The following is a 13801-nucleotide window of genomic DNA, read 5'->3' as shown; positions in this document are numbered from 1 at the left end:
AAAATACAACCCACCCCCCCCAAAGTGGGTGTTAAAAAACATCCAGTTCAGCTCAGGATGCATTATTGAGTTATGGGGTTGTATGAGTCAATTATTAAAAGAATTGAAAAACAACAAAAACAAAACAAAAAATATAGAGGAAGGAAAAAATGGAAGAAAGTTAAACTTTGGGGAGAATGAAAAAAAATTTCAAAATCAGAATCAAAATACCGAAATCTATGTATATAAAATATTGAGTAAGCAAGGATAAATTCAGTATAGGCCCTTGTACAGGTCCAATTTAAAGTAATTTCTATCCCACAAGTCTGTAGCATAGAATGCAGTAATATTCCACTTATCCATTTGCAGCCAAGACTATAGGAAGTTGCCATACTATAAGAAGGAAAGGAACTAGAATTCTATTTTGATAGGGAAGCATCATTCCCTGGTCTGATATTTGTCATTCTCAGGGATATAGGGAGCCAGCATGATAGTCAAATATTGGTATTTGTCTGAGTACTTCACAAAGAGTGTAGATACAAGGAAGTCCTATGACTTAACATATGTCAAGTGTCGCAACCTTGAGTCTCACATTAGTATTTCCTGTGTGCTCTTTTTGGCAGTATTCAGGTTAAGTCTGTGCTCCTTGTTCTTATCCCATGTGGAAGAGGCATGACGAGAGAAAGGTTTTGAAGGACAAGACAAGATGCAAGAGACTAAGCTGGGACATGTTTTGTAAATCAAGATGAAGATTCTAAAATTAAATGTTCCCAGGAGGCGTGGCAGTTGAGCTGATGAGGGGAAGGGGCTAGGAGAGTCTCTCTCTCTCTCTGGCAGTTGAGGCTAGCAGTTGAGGCTGGCTGAATACTCTGATTGTGCTGGCTTATTTTGTGGGGCTTTCTGATCAAGGGGCATGTCACTCTCTCTCTGGCAGTTGAGGCTGGCAGTTGAAGCTGGCTGAAGACCCTGATTGTGCTGGCTTGTTTTCAGGGGCTTTCTGATTCAGGGGAGACCCCTGCGCTCTCTGAGATTTTGACTGACCAAGAGTTGGGGTTTTTCTGGCCTCACAGAGAGAAGGAGAAACTTGACTTTTGAATTGGTTGTCTCTCTGAGAGTTTAAGCTGGCCAGGAGAAACTGAGAGACCTTGAGAGAGAAGAGAAGAAGGAGAAACTTGGCTTTGAGTTGGTTGTCTCTCTCTGAGAGTTCAAGCTGGCCAGGAGAAACTGAGAGACCTTGATGGTGTAATAAAAGAACAAAGAAGATCTTAGCTGTTGTCCTCCATTTATCTAATTGTTCTTTGTTATTGGACTATTTCCATAACCCTCTCAAATTCCCCTTATAGATTAAGGAAGCCCTCATCCCACTTTCCTTAGTTTCCCATCTCGTTATCCCAATAAACCCGTATTTGAAAAAGGAAAAGAAAAAATCTTTATATTTCACTTAGGGAGGAGGGAAGAAGCCAAAGGCTTCAAGAAGAATTGGGAGGTGAAGGGGGGAAGGGAGCAGAGGATTGGAAAAGGGAGGGAGTGAGGGAGGAAGGAGGTAAGGAAGTAGATTGATCCATCAGTCATCAGTAGGGAATTAGCAAACAAACCTCAGAGTAAACCCCAGTATCTATCTAGAGCATCTCCCAGAACAGTATCCCTGTGTGCCAGTATCCCCTTGTGGCAGCATTCCCCTGTACTAGCAGTGTCTCTCATCTATCCCCATTGTAATTAGGAGATCCTCAGGGTGGTTTCCCTCTAGCAGCTCTCTCTAGTGATAAGCCAGAGGACAGCAGCCATTAAAGAAGAAACAGATTCCCCTCATTTTACTTTTCTATATTACAACAAGTAATAGTTTCCCCCAATTTACTATATTATATTTCAAGTGGGACCCCAATTTGCCACTTCTATTTCAAGTGGCACCCTTGTCTGTAGCCTGTACCCAACAATCCCATGGGCAGGAAAGAAAGACAGCAAAGATGTTCAAACAAGTAATTTTTGGTGTGGTGATCATTGCAACCATTGCCTGCTATTGGGTATACCATATACTATACAGCAAGATAACCCAAATGGTAGTGGAAACTGTGAATTATGTTAGTAAAGTTACAATGACTGTTTTACATTTACCATTTCAACATGAATTGGTTCTCTGGCAACTTCTGGCACAAGTATATGTAATCTTTATGACTGTGTTGCACTCTATCCCAAATCAAGAAAGTATTCAGATTCATGGTTCCCCTTAAGGCAGAAAAAGTTTATGGCCATTGACAACAATTTTGACAAAATGATTAAGGCAGTGTTTGAACAACACATTAAGGAAAAGGGAATAGATCTAGTTATGGGCAAGGACAATGGGCAATCAGAGAATGCACCTCAGGAAACTGAAGGTAGCAGTGAAAATGAAAACCAGGCTGCTAGTACCTCTGAGAAAATCTGTCCATTGAAGGAAGTCACCAAGGAAGAACAACCAATGCTGGTGTGATCCACTCAAAATCCCATAGGCAATTCAGTCCCCAGGAACTTGAGTTCATAAAATGCCATTTTCCAAAATTTGTGGACAATCCTTTTAAAGCCCATAAGGAGCTTAAAAGGGCATTTCTAATCTTTGATCCAGATTTTGAAGATATTGAATTTCTTTTATCAGAATTATTCAGTTCCCATGAAAAAAGGAAATTTGTGGAGAAGACTAGATATGAGACCAATTTGACAAACTGGCCCACTCCTGATCAAAGATTGGATATGGATTTTGTCAATCCAATCTGCATTTCTTACCTTAAACAGTGCAGGGAGGATTTGCTTCAAGCAATTAAACAATGCTGTTCCAAGCCTGTTGCATGGTCCAAATTTGAAAAGGTTAGGCAGGAAAAAGGGGAACATCCTGTGTAAACCTTAAAATTTCTTAGACTTATGAATGTTGGAAATTTCCCCATTGGGAAATTTCATACTTGAAAAATTTCCTACTGATAGTAAGAACTCTATTGGAATGTGAAAACCCTTGGCATGGGAGGGTCCTTCTCCTCCCTACCTAAGACTACTTTAGGACAGAAACCTTTTGCTAAACAATGGAAAGGGCTTTGACCTATGCTTAAGCATAGAACAGGAAGTTCTTTGAGTCATGATTGATTTTAGAATTGATACAATAGAGATACTTGGAATGACAGAACCAGGTCTTGGAAAATACAATCTCCACCCTACTCAGAGTAAAAGGATTTAGGAAGGGCTGCAGCAAGGATCAAGATTTAATTATTTGAGAATATGACCTTCAACAGACATGTGCAAAGGGGTAGACCTCTGGGCGGTCCTGGGTTAAACTAGAGCCACCATTGACACAGGGGAGACATCGACAGTGATTGGTAGATGTGAGAACTGAGGGGAGAGAACTTAGATGATTTCCTTAAAGATAGCTGGGTCTGAGGACTGAGAGGAGTTTGAGAAGTTTTGCTCTGGAGGTGGAGGCCCCTGAGACTGTTTCTCCATTTTGGTCATGTGAGTGATAGGGACTGATCTCTTTTCTTTGCCTCAGCTATCTAAGGGCTTGGGCCTTTTGGCCCAGCCTAAACAGAGGGGGTATTTAAGCCCTATTCCCTTCTCTCCCCTTTCTCTCTCCCTCTCTCTCTCTATCTCTCTCTCTCTAATACCTTTCTTCCTCCTGTTTGTAATTAAAAACTCCATAAAAGGTTGACTGCTGACTTGAGTTTTCATTTAGGAATTACATAGCTGAATTCCTTGGCGACCTTAAATTAATATATATCAGTCTTTTAAAGTGATTTCCTTGTCACACCTGCCACATACATAGACCATCTGTCAGAAATGGCAGAAGCCATCTTAGGTTTAGAAACAGATAATGAAGAGACAGCTGGCCATGTATGTAGACAATTTCTGAGGGGATATACACCCAATTTGAGGACATTTTTTAAGAACTATTTCCCCAAGTATGATTCAGTTTCCCTAATTGAGTTGAGAGAGGCTGCAGGTTACCTGTTTGAAAATAGTTCAGATCAGAGCAAGGAAGTTAAAGATCTTAAGGAAAACTTAGAGAGGACTGAAAAGGATTTGAAGCAGAAGGAAATTGAGGAAATAAAAAATCTGAACACAATAAAGACATACCCAAAACCTGTTTCTTGATTGACAAAACATGTCCCCAGCTTAGTCTCTTACACCTTGTCTTGTCCTTCAAAACCTTTCTCTCTTCATGCCTCTTCCACACCCATTTCCTAGATACAGACACAAACATTAATCATAGTCCCATAACATTTTATCAATAAATGGCAGGTTCCCATAGTTTAAAGTTTTTTGTGTATGTATTGATATTATAGTAAGTTTATATAGTAGTAGTGGTAGTCTCTCGGTGACAGAGAATGACAATTGTCTTTGTGCATTATCATCTATTGATGTACCCTCATGTGGCTTTGAAGTCCATAGCCTGAGGCTCACAGTTTGTGGCACATGGGGCATGGGATGCCAGTTGTTACGGGAGGTGCGGTTGTGGCCTGGTGTCGGCGTTCACGCGCAGTGGCAAGACGTTGACATCGTTCATCTTCAAAGGTGGTGGCGGCATAGTTAATGTGGGCTCGCCAGCTGCTTCTGTCAGAGGCAGCGAGTTCTAGTTGCTTTGGTGTAATGCCAGCCCACTTCAAGTTGGACTTTAGCTGATCCTTGAATCTTTTCTTTGGCCGGCCTTGTTTCCTGAGTCCAGCTGACAGTTCACCATAGAATACCTGTTTTAGTGTTCGCTGTGGGTCCATGTGGATGACGTGTCCAGACCATCGTAGCTGGGTTTTGAGGACCAGGACTCCGACACTGGTGGATCTGTCGAGGACTTCCTGGTTGGTGATTCGGTCCTGCCATTGTATCCTCATGATTGACTGGAGGGAGCGTTGGTGGAATTGCTCCAACTGTTTCATGTGCTTCCGGTACAGTGTCCATGTCTCACAACCGTACAGGAGCGAGCTGAGGACCACTGCGTAGTACACTTTGAGCTTCGTCGCAGTGCTTACACCGCTGTGTTGGAGGACTTTGGAGTGTAGCCACCCAAGTGCCTGGCTGGCCTTTTGGATCCTGGCATTAATCTCGTGGTCTAGGGACCCGTCGTTGGCGATGGTGCTGCCCAGGTACTTGAAAGTGTTGACGTTAGGAAGCTGCATGCCATTGATTGTAATGCACGACTGGTTAGTTGGCCTCCCTGGTGCAGGTTGGAACAACACCTCTGTTTTGCTGAGTTTGATAGTCAGGCCAAACAGTTTTGTTGCAGTAGAGAACCTGTCCACAATGATTTGGAGATGATTTTCTTGGTGGGCCATAAGAGCACAGTTATCTGCAAAGAGAGCTTCCAGGATTAGTCTCTCTGTTGTCTTTGTTTTTGTAGTCAGGAGGCAAAGGTCGAATAGTGAACCACCCAGTCGGTATTTGATGTAGATGCCCAGGTCTAGATCCATCACAGCATGTCATAATACTTGGGTGAAGGATGGGTTGAATAGTACCGGCGTGAGGACACAGCCTTGTTTCACGCAATTGGAGATGTTGAAGCGATCAAAAGTCTCTCCACCAGATAGGACTTCCCCTGTCATGTCAACATGAAAGAGCTGGATCAGTTTGACGAATTTTTCTGGGCAACCTAGCTTGCTAAGGATCACCCACAATGAGTCCCCGTTCACTGTGTTGAATGCCTTTGTCAGGTCTATGAAGACAATGTAGAGACTCAGGTTCTGCTCAAGGCATTTTTCCTGCATTTGCCGCACCGTGGAGACCATGTCGATGGTGCTACGATCTGGTCGGAAGCCACATTGTGATTCAGGCAGGTTCTGCTCTGAAATAGATGACAGGAGTCTGTTGAGTATAACACGGGTGAGGATCTTTCCAGCAGTGGAGAGTAGTGAGATACCTCTGTAGTTGTCACAGGCTGCTCGTGAGCCTTTGTTCTTGTATAGGGCTACGATGGAGGCATCTCTGAGTTCTGGGGGCATGTCTTCCTCTTCCCATATGCTGGTCAGCACTATGTGGAATGCCTGGAGTGCCTTTCCATTTAAGGCCTTGTACACCTCGGTTGGGATCCCGTCTTTACCAGGTGCCTTGCTTGTACTCATTTGTTGAATGGCTTTTTGGACTTCCTCTATTGAAGGAGAGACATCAAGTTGTTCAATGGTGTGGTTTGGGGGTATCTGGTCAAGGGCGCTTTGGTCGACTGAAGAGGGTCAGTTGAGAAGCTGACTGAAGTGTTCTTTCCATCTGTTGCTGATGCCTTTTTTATCTTTTATGAGAGTGTCACCATCAAAGGATAGCAAGGGAGTGGTGGTGGGTTTTAATGGCCCATAGACAGTCTTGAGGGCACTGAAAAATTGTTTGTAGTTTTTTGTATCAGCAAAGCACTGGATTTCTTCTGTCTTTTTTCCCACCATCGGTCTTGCATCTTCCTGATCTCACACTGTGCCGTGTCTTGGAGAGACTTGAATCTGTCCTTTTTAGGAGCAGAGTTTGGGTTATTTTGCCATTCCATAAAGGCTTTGTTCTTTTTGCTCAATAGGTCTTCAATAGCAGTGTTGTTCTCCTTGAACCAGTCCTGGTGGTTGCGTTGTTTTGGGCCTAGGACTGCCTTTGATGTTTCCTTCACTGCGTCTCTGAACTGGTTCCATTTCTCAGTTGAGGTTCCAGTGAGTGGTCCCTTGGCAGACAGCTTGTCCTCCAGGCAGGACTAGAATGTTTGCATATATATATATATATGTATATACATACATATATATATGTGTATGTATATAAAACATATTACTATAGAAAAATTAATAGTAATTGTATGAACCATTAGTACAAGAAATGAGAAAAAAGGGGGAAAATAAAATATTCTAATCAATATAAAGGAAAAGCAATAATGAAACAAGGGACAAAAATCAATAATTCAATGTGTTCTCTAAAAATGGCATCCAACTGTCAATGGATCATTATCTCCAATGCATGTGATGATAGGATACAGTCAATCATTGTCAACAGAAGATGCTCTCTTTACATGTGAGTAATTAATCCAAGACTCCTTCTCTCGAATGTTTATAGATGTTGTAGTCAACAATATTTGGAATGGCCCTTCCCAGGAAGTCTGAGTTGCTCCAGTATACTGGAAATTCTTAATATACACCTTGTCTCCTGGGTTCAGGTCATGAAATGAAAAGTCTAGTGGTCCAGTTTGTACTGCAGCTCCAGATTCATGGAGTTCACACAGTTTGTACTGTATTTCCTGTATATAAGAAGAAATAGTAGTATCTCCCCCTAATACTGATGTATATGCAGGGGAGAAAGGCTTAGCCTGTATAGGTGGATGTCCAAAAAGCATCTCAAATAGTAAGATGTTTAGGTCTCCTCTAGGCCTGCTTCTAGGATAAAAATGGGCCAGAGGGAGAATTTCAGGCCATTTTAAATGGGTCTCAGTGCACAATTTGCCAATCATAGTTTTAAGTTCTCTGTTCATTCTTTCAACTTGTCCTGAGCTATGAGGATGATATGGAACATGAAATTTGGAAGTTATCCCCAAGCAAGAATATTTCTGATTTAGGACAGAATCAGTAAAATGACTTCCTCTATTTGAATCAATATGTGTTGGCAGGCCAAAGCAAGGAATAATTTCTTTTAAAAGCACCTTAGCAACAAAAGCCGCTGTAGCTCGGGTTGCAGGAAATGCTTCCAGCCATCTGGTCAGTTGATCTACTATGACTAGACAAAATTTATAATGTCCAGCCTTTGGCATTGTTATGAAATCTATCTGTAGATGCTTAAAAGGTGTGTAAGCCAAAGGACATCCACCAAAGACTTTGCCATGAAAGGCATGTTGGTTATATGCTTAGCAGGTAGAGCAGGCTGAACACACTTTAGAGGTTATAGTAGTTATACCAGGGGCTATCTATACTCTCTTAACAGAGTCCACAATATCCTGGGTATCAAAGTGACCACTTTTATAAATATATTGGCAAATTTAGTGATAGAAACTTCTAGGGAGCAGGAGTTTTCCTTCAGATGACACCATACTCCATTAATCTGTTTTGCTTTGAATTTTTGCTTCCATTTTTCCATTTCCTTTTCATTATAGAAAAGTAATAAATTTAAGTCATCAGTGTTTGTTAATGTGTTAAAATTAATTCAGGCCCTTCTATGGCTGCTAGCTTTGCAGCGGCATCTGCTCGATCATTTCCCCTAGAGACAAGGTCAGTGCCACCTGTATGGGCAGAGCAATGAACTACAGCTATGGCTTCAGGCAGCTGTAGAGCAGAAAGAACTTCACTAATAATTTCTGCATTAGCTATAGATTTTCCAGCTGAGGTTAAAAATCCTCTCTGGAGCCATCGCATCCCGACTAAGTGACAAATGCCAAAAGCATATCTAGAATCGGTATAATTTCTTGCTTTTTTATCCTTGGCAATTATGTAGGTGTGTTTCAGAGCTATGAGTTTTGTACCTTGTAATGTTTATTGGGAAATGATTGGGGGATTGGGAAAACAGGAATAAGGAAGGTTTGTATCAGGGTATGGAGGAGTTGAGGGGAGAGAGGGAATATTGCTCGGTGAGGCAAAGGAGAGATGCCCCCTGCCGAGAGGCAGCTGCAGGGATCTGATAAGGAACATTTGTCTTTGAATGACTGAGCAGATGCTCAGCTCCCTCTATGCCCCAGAAAAGATAGTCCACTTATTGTAATAAAGAAATAAACTGACTGTAATGAACTGTAATAAAGAATAAACTGGAAACTACTACTTGTTGAAATAGTAAAGGTAAACTGAGGGGAAACTGCTGTTCCCTGGCTGTTACTAGAGAGGTTGCTACAGAGACCTGAGGCTGCTTATTTGAAATGGAGGTAGAAAAGAGAAATGCTGAGGGATGCCACTACACAGGAATGCTGGTATACAGGGAACTACTTATAAAGGAATGCCCTGGGGTTTACTCTGGGGTTTTCCCTGGGGTTTGCCTGCTGATTCCTACTGATGACTGATTCTTCAAAATATTTCCTAACCCCCTTCCTCTCTCACTCCCTCCCTTAACCAACCTCTCCCTTTTGCCTCCCTCACCTCCCAAATCTTCTTGAAGCCTTTGCTTCTTCCCTCCCTCCTGAGTGAACTATAAAGATACTCCAGTTGCTTTCTCAGGGGGTTTATTGGGATAACAGGTTGGGAAACTGAGGTAAGAGGGATGGGGATTTCCCTAGACTACAGGGATAATTTTAGAAAGGTTTGAGGAAGTATTGCAGTCACAAACTGTGACTCTGAGACAGTTAGGGAGATGGAGGACAACAGCAGTTTAAAATCTTCTTTCTTCTTCTTCATAAATCAGCCAGATCTCTCAGCTTAACCCCAGAAAGAAACAAAGTTCAAAATCTCTCCTTTTCTCCTGGCCAGCTCAACTCTCTTATAAACCACCAACTCAAAAGCTTCTCTACTGATCAGCTTCCACTACTCAGAGCTAGAGAAACCCCAAAAACCAAGTCAGCCTCACAAAAGGTCTTTCAGACAGCTTCAAACTTCCAGGGAGTGAGAGAGTGACTTCCAATCAGAGACACAGAAACCAAAAGCCAAGAGCTCCATTTCTTTTCTCAGAGTGTGGCCAGAAAACCCCCAACTGTCACTTCTGGGAACCTTCCATTGGAATCCTGGTTCTTGCTTCTTGGTCCACATGTCCTGCAAAACCTCTCTCTCCCTTCATGTCTCTATCATATTATCTGACTATGATATTCTAAGAGAAATTTTAATAACCAATTCAGGTTGGAGAGGTGTCAGGAAGAAAGGGAAGAGGGAGGTCCCTAAATAAGGTTGGAATCTTCCTCAGCTTTGGAGCTGAGGCCAGGCCTCACAGGGTGGTGGAGGGTTTCTCCCACTCCCATCCTCTGTGCTAATTTTATCAAATTCAGAATCTTAGCAGTAGACAGAAAGCAACATGAACAGTCCCAACCTTCAGAGCTAGTTGGGCCTGTGTATTGAGGTTGAACCAAGTAGAGGCACTCCACTCCAGACTGGGCTGAACCAGCTCCTCCCACTTCCAACACCAGGAAAGAAGCAAAACTGGCAGGAAGAAAGTGCTAGTCACAAGACCCAAATGCCACTCCCATTTGCCCCTTCCCCCACCAAGTGTCTGTCTTGACAATTTCTTCTCTCTTGATATTCCCACTGTTGCTTGTTCCAAAACAGTGGCAGAAAGTTCAGAACTTATTTTTAGTTTCCTTTCCACAACCTTGAATGCTAATATAAGAGGACAATGAAGCTGACCACTCGGTGGCAAATTCTATGACTACAGCAGCTCCAGTGTAGCATATGCCATCCCTCATAAAAGAGGAACCATCAGTAAATAAGACCAAATCTGGATTGTCTAAGGGAGTGTCCAAGAGACTATCTCATGGCTTTACTGCCTTGGACACTAGTATTTCAAAACTGTGTAATGGTTCTCCTGAAGTAGGTAAATCTGGAAGCAAGGTGGCAGAGTTAAGGGTTGTACACTGTTTCAAAGTAATGTTGTTGCTGTTTAACAAGGTTATTTCATACCTTGTAATTCACTGATCTGAGAATGCCTGTCTTCTATATCTTAGCAAAAATGTTTTTACCTCATATGGGCACATAATTGGTCATTTGCATCCCAATACTAGATCTACAATTTTTGTCACTAGTAAGGCTGTAGCAGCTACTCCTCTAAGACATTGTTGTGCTCCTGATTCTACTGAGTCCAGTTGGGCAGAATAATAAGCAATTGTGCATTCAGAAGGTCCCAAAGTCTGAGTTAAAACACCTGAAGCTACCCCTCTTCACTCATGTACATACAAAGTAAATGGTGTAACAGTTAAAATTAGGGAAACTGAAGCAGGTAGAAATTAGTTTCTCTCTGCACGGAGTATCATATTTTAGAGGTTTATTAAAGGTTGAGAATTTAAGAATATACAAGTAAGAAAAGACACTTGCCAGGTGAGCCATGAGGCCCACCCAAAATTTCACTCACATCATGAGATGCGTCTGTTTGCCAGCAGAGACAGGAAGTAAAGAGCTCCAAAAGCCTTTGCAATCAGGTTAAATACCCCATCTCGTACTTGGCCCAGGGGAAGTTACAAAGCATTCTGGGGAAGTGGAGCAAGGGCTTCTGGGGGTTGAAGTCCAGAGTTCAAAATCCATTTTTACATTCCCTCATTTGATCGTCTGGGGAGGACTTCCCCAAAGGATCATAAAAAACATAATCAATTTAAACATTACAACAATTTGAGGATAAGAGAAAAAAAAAGAACAAAACCAATAACTGTTGGATGCATTGACAAAAAGCCAGTTAGGGGGCAGTCCCCTTTGGCATGAAAGTATACATACAAGTAAAAGTTCAATCAACCACACCCAAAGTTCATTTTTGTGCCTCTTGTGGTATGGAGGCTTCTTCATGGTGTTTTCTCCAATAGTTCAGTTTCTGGATTCAGGGAAGTATCATCTCTCTTTACCTAAAATTCTTCTCAAAAGGAATTTAAACTTTGCAATTTAAATAATGATATTTTTTACATTCCCCTGTTAAGAGGGTGATTGAAAAATCACTTAGGGATGCATGACTGAGTTATGAGGTATATGAATCAATTGGTAAGAGAAATTAAAAAGATATCAGAAAAATCCAAAAGAAAACAAAAATTTCTGGATGAAAATATAGACTATCAAAGTCTTATGTGTAAAAATTCCAAGTAAAAGAAAAATAAATCTATAACAGGTCCATGAATCAGGGCCCAATCAAAATGATCTAAGCAATGATGCATTTACCCAGTCAGTAGCCAGGACTACAGGAAGTTACCACATTATGAAAGGCAGAAAAGGGGACCAGATTATATGAGCCAAGGTTTCGGGGATACTCGTCTGTGAGTATTTTCAGAGTGAGTGTGGACACAAGGAAAGCCTATGTCGTAACAACATGTTAAACACAGTAACCTCAAGTCTTCACACTAGGTTCAAGACCTTTGTATTGGCCTAGAAGTGCATCAATCCATCCTGGATTGGCTTTTCTTTGGCTCTGTGCAATGGCTCTTGTGTGTATCTCTTGTCCTGGAATCAGACAGAATCATTAAGCAAAGTCCCATATTTTTTTTAAAAATTAGTGGCATCATTTTTATAGTCTTCTAGCTTTTGGGGCATGCATTGACAAATGTATTTTAAACTTATATTACTGAAAAATCAGAAGATTAAAGAAAATATTAATGCTGGTGGCATGTGCTTCAAATATAAAAAGGAGAGAAAAAATAGTATATTGCACATGCAAGAAAAATATAATAATAAAAGAGATTTAAAAATTCAAAAATGTAGCTTATAATCATTGACACTCTATGTCAGCTAAGAAAATATAGAATACAAGGCTTTCTCACCAAAAATGTGATCCATTTCCTCTTAATATCTAGCCATGTCCACTGTGAGTGAAGGCAAATGAATTGAGCAAGGTAACATTTTTCAATTTTAAAGAATAGTAGTACAAATATGTAGGTATCAACATTCCCCAAAATTCTCAATAGCCCAATTAATTACAATAGCAAACAAACACACTATCATATTTCACATAATTTGCTGTATGACATTTTTAAAACCTATGAATTGATGGATATTTGTCACAAGTTTTACAAATATAGCAATTTTTCAACCTTGGTAATAAACATATTTTTAAACAAAGTAAAACTCATCTTGGGTTTAGAACATAATCAAGAAATCTATACATCATTCTGGTGGAAGTTAGTGAGCTGAAGAGTATAAATAAAGGGGTGCTCCTTTTTGGAGGCTTTTTAGGCATACAAATGCCCTGAGATTAACTGCCCAACTTCCATTCACATATTTAGAAATGCAGGAAGGTTGAGGGTTATAATTGTATTTCACTTCAGCTACTGGGCCTTACCTTGTGGTAGGGGCAGGCAAAAATGACCAGAGATTGTTAAAAAAAAATTACAAAATTCATGTTTAAAAAACCCTTAAAATCATTTGAGATATTTAGCATATTAAATTTTCCAAAGGTTGGAGTTCTCACATTTTAGATCTAAGTAGCTTCATTGTTTTAAATGGGGAATGGTCTTAACCAAATGTTCTAAGGTAGATTCTGAGAATCTTTTAACATTCACAATTCTGAGAAATTTCAAGATTCACCAAAGTCAAACTTGAAGTGGGCTGGCATTACACCAAAGCAACTAGAACTCGCTGCCTCTGACAGAAGCAGCTGGCGAACCCACATTAACCATGCCGCCACCACCTTTGAAGATGAGCGACGTCTTGCCGCTGTGCATGAACGCTGACACCAGGCCACAACCGCACCTCCCATAACAACTGGCGTCCCATACCCCATGTGCCACAAACTCTGTGCCTCAGCCTTTGGACTTCAAAGCCACATGAGGGTACATCAATAGATGAAACTGCACAAAGACAATTGTCATTCTCGGTAACCGAGAGACTACCACTGTAATCCCCAGTGAAACCGCAGCTACAGGCCAAGCCCAGAACTTTCCCACTCACAGAAACTTATTCTCATGAAGCCAGCACATAAATCAATCATAGAGGCCCATACAAGACATACAGGTACACTACAGGTACACCAAGCTTCAATATGCCTCAGCGACTCGATTTCACAAACCATTAACTTGCCAGTGGGAAACTCCCCAGTAAACCCTGAGAAATGGTCAGTCTAATATTAAATAGGAATTGTGTCCCCAGTACCTCTCAACCTCAATGATATGATTGTTGAATTGTCTTTTAAGAACTTCTGATTAATTATTCCATTTTATTAAATATAATGCGTAAATTTCCTTGATTGTTTGTAAGCTCAAAACTTCTCTCAGGGTAATGAGAAAATTATGTAAAACCTTTTATTCTGTCTGTAATCGCAATATAAG

This window comes from Monodelphis domestica, chromosome 4, assembly GCF_027887165.1.
Source record: "Monodelphis domestica isolate mMonDom1 chromosome 4, mMonDom1.pri, whole genome shotgun sequence".
Taxonomy (NCBI): domain Eukaryota; kingdom Metazoa; phylum Chordata; class Mammalia; order Didelphimorphia; family Didelphidae; genus Monodelphis; species Monodelphis domestica.
Note: the sequence above shows the minus strand (reverse complement) of the source record.